This window comes from Penaeus monodon, chromosome 4, assembly GCF_015228065.2.
Source record: "Penaeus monodon isolate SGIC_2016 chromosome 4, NSTDA_Pmon_1, whole genome shotgun sequence".
Taxonomy (NCBI): domain Eukaryota; kingdom Metazoa; phylum Arthropoda; class Malacostraca; order Decapoda; family Penaeidae; genus Penaeus; species Penaeus monodon.
In genome coordinates this window covers 19,823,362-19,831,971 of record NC_051389.1, presented here as the reverse complement: position 1 = coordinate 19,831,971, position 8,610 = coordinate 19,823,362, and positions in this window count along the sequence as shown.

Below are 8,610 nucleotides of genomic sequence, written 5' to 3'. Positions count from 1 at the left end.
CAAAAATCTCATGATCATTGTTAAGTACCTTAATCTGGCAATTCATTTTCATACCTCTTTTCAAGTTGTCCCTACAGAGGACATTACGCAGAGCTTGCAAATTCTTCATGCTAATGATGTTAATTCTGAATCTCATTCATAAATCTGGGGTGGCATAAGTATTCCCAGTTTATACTAAATTTGCTTGCTGCACAGCTTGTATCAAATTAGTTTTATTTTCATCGTTCCGTTTACCGAGGAACTCTGCTCCTTTCTTGTTGTAATTAAGATTTCCCTCAAAACTACTGAGTGTAATACCTGTCTGTAGCGCTCAGCTAGATATTGATTTTCTTTTTCATTTACTTGATTCGCTTGTTTTCCTGTTTATGGTATGCATTTGAATCTTGGTTGTATATTCTCTTCTCAGCCCTGTTTGTTCATGTGCTTAGGTTTTATCAAGATCTTTATTCAAATTACTGGTAACAATCTTAGAATAATATGACTTTGTTAGTTAGTTAATAGGGCAATAACTACGAAGTATTTTTTCTCACCTTTCTGTCTTTTTTATACATTTATTTTTTTCTATATATTGAAATCCATTAGCTGCCTTTTCTTCGAACATATCGAACATATGTTTTTCTTTCTTTTCTAAAAATCTCACTATGACGACGTCCATGCAAAAATGATCCCTCATTTTCGTAACACAAAAGAGATTCAGGAGAAACCATAGCAGTCTGGTCTACGAGCCAAAACACGCAGTATATTTCACTCGAAGTAACTAATTAAAGGTGAAAGCTTCATCAAAAGACCCTTGTTTGAATACATATAATGTCCTTCTAGTCGACTGAAATCGACAAGTTGATTGGGCTTTCTCAGCAATCCACGACTAACGTGTACGCCGTACTTCTTGCCTTTCCCATTGAGACTGAAGAGTCTTAATTCCGACACAATCCAAAGGATCAAAGAGGACCTGACCTGCATTCAACATACCGGTGTTAAGATGGTCGACACCAGAACCCCACCTGCAGTTGGATATATGGATTCCTGGATTACTTTTCTCTCCTCCCAGTAATCAGGCAGTAGGTATGGCCTTGGTACAGTTATCCATGGCAATAAATGGTGATTTAATTGCAGTAGTCATGGTATAGGATTCGTACTTCGGACTGTGAAACACAGCCTTGCTTTTCTCCATCCCATCACTGGAATCCACAGAGCATCGAACCGTACTGGAACAAACAAATCTACAGACTAAAAAACGGAAAAGGTACGGGTTTTGGGAGAAAATAACTGGTCATGTTTTTGGGTATCTTATATTTGACATGATTTTGAAAGTAATGTGACATAATGTAATTGTATTAATTTGGCCATTTCGAGGATGAATAATAAAAGATTTATGTTATGGTTATTCTTTATAAATTGCATTTCTTCATAAGGTCACCAGATGGAGATTCATCATAAAATCCAAATTGTTATAGACATCCTTTTTTCCTTGTGTTTTGCTCGTTTTACTGAGTGTTTGCGATGATTCACTGTCTAGTTTCAACTAATTTTCTCCCAATTTCCATTTTCTCTCATCGCAGGATCAACATACATCTTCGCGCACATTTCTTTTACAGTCCCACCAGTACTCATCTGATAACTCTACTCCATTAACAATAACTAACTCTGATCTTTTCCCCTTTTCTTCTATCTTTTTCCCCACACACACACTTTTCCCTTCCCTCAGACCCCGTACCCACTGGGAATACACAAACCTTAGTCTATAGTGATGACCGCTATATAGACACACGTCGCGTGCAAACCAAAGATTGAATCTCCGTTCAGAGTGTCGAAGGGAGTGGGGTGGGGGTTGAAGAGAGGAGAGAGGGGTGAGGAGAGGGACGGGTGGGAAGGGAGGGAATGGAGAGGAGAGGGGGTGACGAGAGGGACTGGTGGGGATGGGGTGAGGGTGGTGCGGGGAGGTGAAAGAGCAAAGAGGAGGAGAAGGAGGAGAGGGACGGGCGGGTAAGCGGAGAGAGAGAGGAGTAAGGAGAAAGATGGGTAGGGAAGGGGAGAGGGAAGAGAGGAGAAAGACGGGCGGGGAAGGGGAAAGGGAGGAGAGGAGAGAGGAGTGAGGAGAAGTACGGGTGAGGAAGGGGAGAGGGAGGAGAGGGAGGAAAAAAAGGACTGGTACTTATCTTCTATGTGTATGGTAGAGGATACGTGACGGAAATGGCGATCTGGAAAAAAAATATATATATGGTTTTGAAGTAAGACGGTCTAACTTATGGAAATTATATATATATATATATATATATATATATATATTATATATATATATATATATACATATATATATATATATATATATATATATATATAATATATATATATAATTATATATATTAGATTATATATACTTACAGTTTCTAAAGGTTTCTCGAACTAGTACATAGACACTAACTTCCATCCTCATGCATGGTGTATTTATGTGCATTTATGCGTATTTAATTGTGTGTGTGTGTGTGTGTGTGTGTGTGTGTGTGTGTGTGTGTGTGTGTGTGTGTGTGTGTGTTGTCTGTTTGTATCTAAATTTAAGTATTGCTTTTTCTGCCCCCCCACATATATAAATACATACACATAATATATATGTACACACACACCACACACACACCCACCCAACACACAACACCCACCACACACACAACACACTTATGCGCATGATGACATTTATTTGTGTCCATCTATTCTACATCCATATGCTATATTGGAATGCATATATCAAATGCATTCGATCGCACATTACTTTACATAGATTATACAGGGCAAGGCCCGATGGCAGCTCTCAATTGCGAGTCAAATCCTGGACAAGGCTGGACAAGAGTCACGTACAGGCCATGTCAATAAGTTAATCAACTGGAGCTGATATGCACTGTGCCTCTAGTTGGGTCACAAGGTGAATGGACGTATTGGACTTTCTTATCGGGTAAGAGACTTGGCATAAAGGTTAGTTATTAGTGGCCAATGGCCTAAGGATGTCCACACGGTCTGAACATTTCATGATTTTACGTTATAATAGGATAATATAATCTCAAATGGGGAATTTTCGACTGTGTCTTGGTGGTGAAAGGGAAATACTCGCACTCGAGTTTTTAGCGTCATTCGACCAAATGTGCCTACAACCCCTGCATATATTGGGAAACCGAGACCTACGGATAGTCGATAAAAGCCTTATCGATATGTATGACAGGAGAGGCCAAGATGGTCACTGGGGGGTTTCTGCAATAAAGTAGGGAAATGAAAGGAAGAGAGGTCATCTGGTCCTTTGGAACTTGATGAAAGGAACGGAGAAGGTACCAGGCGACGTATATTACCGTCCGGAAATATAAATACCACGCAGATTGGTCAGATTTTGATGCAGCATAAGTAGTTTCTGATGTTCATATTCTGTCAAATACATTATTGTTATCATATTTTATGTTAGAATATACTTCCGAATCATGTTTCATTACAGCCTATGACATTTTAGATTATTTTTTTTTCGCATAAAATGAAATAAAGAAAAAAAATGTCTGGCAGTAACAGCTGGTCAGGGTCTCATTTCGGCTAGAAAATTTGGAAAGTTTCGGCAGTCAAGTATGCAATTAAACTCATTATATAGAGTATTAATAGTATACTTCATAAAGCAGTAAAAGTGAGTCAAGCGTATCACAGAGCAGATTGCAATGCGAAGGGTTTACGGCAAATATTATAAACACATCTTATAAAGGAGGGAATGAATCAGAACTGCATGTTGCCACGTAGTATATACACTTTTCATGGAGTTAGTTCATCAAGAGAAGTCTCTTAGCCAAAACAAACTTCAATATTAATCAAATGCATAAAGTACGTATGCAGATAATGCAATAATAATCCCAACACCTCTGAATATTTCCAAGAGGTACTACAAGAACTTGTATACCAATTTAACCGTGGACTGAAGGTGTAAGTCCTGAGAGATATCAAAAGAACAATCGTTTCGGCGAGTAAGGAATATATATATATATATATATATATATATATATATATATATATATATATATATATATATATAGATATATATATATATATGTATACACACACACACACACACACCACACACACACACCACCACACCACACACACACACACACACACACACACACACATTATAAAATATATATATATATATAATATATATATTTTATATATAGATTTATATATATATATATATATATATCTCCTCATGACGAAAATCTATATCTAATGGAATCTTGATTTAGAAGCACGCTGTGGAAGAACGAAGGAGAAGGAGGAGGAGGAAAGGAAGAAGAAGAAGAAAAAAAGAGAGAAGAAGAATAAAGAAGAAGAAAGAAGAAGAAGAAGAAGAAGAAGAAGAAGAAGAAGAAGAAGAAGAAGAAGAAGACTAAAAGAAGAAGGAAAAAAGAAAGAAAAGAATAGGAAGAACGATACTGTATTTGAAATGGCTTGCACGAAAACAGAACTGAGCGTCAACCGTGGGAGCTGAACTCGAAGGCCGTGCACTAAGGTGAATGTACAAGACATAGCAGGAAGATGTACAACAATCCTGATTCTTGAGAGTCTGGCGAAGGACCATTACATTTGCTTAGTCGTCCCGTTGCACAGATTGCAGAACCTCCAGAAGACTAAAAGGATGGTGTTGTTGAGGTCCTAATCAGAAACGACAGGGACCAGAAAGCACGACAACATTACCAAAAATGAAAAGAAAGGAAAAATAGATAGGAATAAGGGGTGAAATGAACATCTGATCGAAAGTATCCCTCCTTTCGCTATAAATAGAAACCTGTACTTGCTGAATTGAAGAAACTTTTATCTCCTTCAAATAGACCTCAAGGCTCTCACACGCCGAGTCCAGCGATCTTCTCACGGCTTGAGAGATATCTCGAGTTTTTTGAGAACTTCGTCGCTGCCTCCTAGCGTTTATTATTATCATTGTTATTATCTTTTGTTATTATTATTATTATCATTATTATCATCATCATCATCATCATCATCATCATCATCATCATCATCATCATCATCATCATCATCATCATCATCATCATCATCATCATCATCATCATCATCATCATCACTCTTGAGGGACACACGCGTCTTCTGGGTGCGCTTTTTTCAGTATTTTCAATGTCTCTTTAGATATTTATGTTTCTTTGATATCTCAAACTTACATACATACTTGTGATGATAATAATTGTCTTTCTAAACCTAGGATCTCAGTTTTACATAAGATATAAGCAAGGGCCTCCCACTGAGATGATGTTCTGTCAAATTAAACTTTTTTTTGTCCACGCTTGTTACAATAATGTAATCTTACTATCTATGATAGGTATAGTCATATAGCCTGCGCAGGGAGGACATCACCATTCTGCCTTCTGACAAGGGCAACTCGGTGGTGGTCCTCGACCATGCCTCTTACCTGCAGAAGGCCCAGGACCTGTTGGATGACGCATCTACTTATGCTCCCCTGACCAGTGACCCCTGTGAACGCATTGCTGCTACCTTTCACCGTCGCCTGAAAGAGATAGCAGCCTGCTTTCCGGAGGCGAATCTTTACCAGAGGTTCAGGGTCATCAACCCTCGACTCCCTCATTTCTATGGGCTTCCTAAAACCCATAAGCCGGCCGTGCCTCTGCGCCCCATCATCTCCCCCCGGGGATCTGTGACGCACCCTCTTGCGGCCTGGCTGAAGAAGTCTCTCACTCCCCTTCTTGGCACCTTCTCTCCTGCTCACCTTCGCCACTCTCAGGACTTCATCTCCCGCGTTCGTGGAGTATCACCGGCGACCATGATGAGCTTAGACGTTGACTCCCTGTTCACCAAGGTCCCGCTTGATGACGTCCTTGCTTTCCTCCAGAGGAGACTCCCCGCAGAGGATCCTCGTCTCCCTCTGCCCACCGACGTCTTCCTCCAGCTGATTCGTCTGAGTGTGGAGTCTAATTCCTTTTCCTTTGAAGGTCGCTTCTACTCTCAGACGTTCGGTGTTGCCATGGGGCTCTCCCCTCTCTCCAGTCCTGGCAAACCTGTTCATGAATTCTTCGAGTCTGAGCTTCTCCCTTCCTCTCCCTTCGGCCGTCGATCTGGCTGAGTATGTCGACGACGTCTTTGCTCTCTGGCCTCATGACCCTGCTCTGTTATCGGGTTTCCTGATGCAGCTGAACTCGCTCTCTCCTTCCATCCGTTTCAAGGTGGAATGGGAGGTTGACAACAAGCTCCCTTTCTTGGACACCCTAGTCCATCGCTCTGCTGATCACTTCTCCTTCTCCATATACAGGAAGCCTATGCATAGTGGTATGTACATACAGTTATTCTCATACCACCCTCTCCATGTGAAGAGAGGTGTTGCCACCTCGCTGTTCCTTCGCGCCCTTCGCATCTGTGACCCCCAGTACCTGGATAGAGATCGTCTTCCTTCGTCGCTCGTTCTCCAACTGGGCTACCTGGTCATGTTTTCGACGCCGCGTTATCCAGGGCACGGCGTACATTCTACCACGACTCTCCTCCTAAAGAGACTCCTCACCTGCCCGTCCTCAGCCTGCCCTACACTGAGGAAATCTACTCTCTCCGTCTCCCTCTTCACCCTCTCACTGCAGGCTGATCTTTCACCAGTTTGAACACTTTCCGTCGCAACCTGGTCCATACCAGCCCTCTTCCTCGTCGAAGGTGGCACCTATGCTGTTCCTTGTGCCTCCTGTGATGAGCAGTACTTTGGAGAAACAGGCGCCAGTCTTACCAAGCGTCTGTGTCACATATGTACGCTGTATCCAGGGGACACAACAATAACGCCCTCTTTTTCCATCAGTGGGACACTGGCCATCAGATGGACTGGTCAGCAGCGCGGATTGTCTTTCCTTCCACCGATGTCCACTCCCGCAGACTGGTGGAATCTTCCCTTATAAAGCTGCTGCCTAATTTCAATTTGAACAGCGGGTTTTCTCCTGCTGATAGTCTCCTTGCTTCCCATATCCTCCGGCTTCTACCGTATGCCGGCCACCCTGCGCATAGTCCGGCCGATCCTCCGACCTGATGTGACCTCCCTCTGCTTCCGTTCGTCTGTCCTCACCTGCCCCGTGTTTCCTCGTTGCCTCTCCTCTCTCTCTCTTATACCCCCTCCTCTCCCTTTCCTCTTCACCTGAAGATGGAATCCAGGTGGATTTCGAAACTGTAGTCTCACTTTCAATAAACTAGTTTTTGTATTGTGGTTTTATATATACTATATATATATATATATTATAAAATATTATAAATTTTATATATATATATATATATATATATATATATACATGAAAAGGGAAACAGCCACAGTAGAAAATGAAACTAAACGTAACGTTTCGAACTCTTCACGAGTTCCTCTTCAGACGAATAAACCCTTTCGGTTATTCGTCTGAAGAGGAACTCGTGAAGAGTTCGAAACGTTACGGTTTAGTTTCATTTTCTACTGTGGCTGTTTCCCTTTTCATCTTTGTGTACACGTTACTGTGTTTGTGTTTGTGTTTATATATATGTATGCATTTGTGTGTGCGGCCACGTAGAGAAATAACTGATATATATGGAATATCATCCTCTCACTGGACCGGATGACTTCCTTCCCCCCCTCTCTCCCCAGCTGAAAAAGCAAGGAGCTCGGAGGCAACCGCCGGCCTCCAACCTGCTTCATATTTCCTGCTTTAACAGCGACGGCGCCTCCGTCTCTCAGCGCCGGAGTGTGGAGACGCGAGCCAAGGACGCAAACACTCGAGACAGATAAGTGTAGACGACAGATGAGCGTGAGATGAATGTAAACGAACCTTGAAATTGCTTGGCGTTATATGCTCATTCGAAAGACTTTTCATCGTGGGAATTTCTGCTATTTGGGTGGGGGGAGTGTAACATGGGAGGGATTCAGATTTTCTGTGAAAAAGGAAAAAAAAGCCACAAGATTCTTAAAGATGCTTGTAGAGGGAAACTACGAAAGAAAGATAAAGGTTATGTTAGTATTGTTGAAAAGTAGAGAAATTTTTGAGCGAAAGTAAAAATAAAAGGGGAATTATAGATATAAAAATTATCTATGCCATAATGACTAACGAATATCATAAAAAGGATACCAAACATTTGGGAAAGAAAAAGGAGAAAGTCAGTCAGAGAAAAGTTTTACCTTCTCTGACCCCCCAAACTCAACCCTCCCCCCCTTTTACCTTTCGTTTTTTTTTTTTCCACATGTAAACTTCCCGTTTCGTATTCTTAACGCTACCCAACTGAAACAGACTGCTAGATGGAGATCGGATCCGATAATTGAGCAGGGCGGGTCCGGTTCTTCTGTCTTTCTCCCACTTTTCTTGCTCTTTCTCTCGCTCTCTTGTTCTTTCTCTCGTTTTCTTGAACTTTATCTCGCTTTCTTGCTCTTCTCTAGCTTTCTCTCCCCTTTTTTTTCCCTCCCCTTTTCTCTCTTTCGTTTCTCTCTTTCCTTCTCTTCCTTCTCCCCCCTCTCTTCCCCTCCCTCTCTCTCCTCTGTCTGCAGCATTCGTTCACTAGGCAAACGAGTCGTCCTGGGGTCACTCGTCCGATAAAACGAGAAGTCATTGGTGAAGGCGGGGGGGGAAGGAGGGTTGGGGGGGG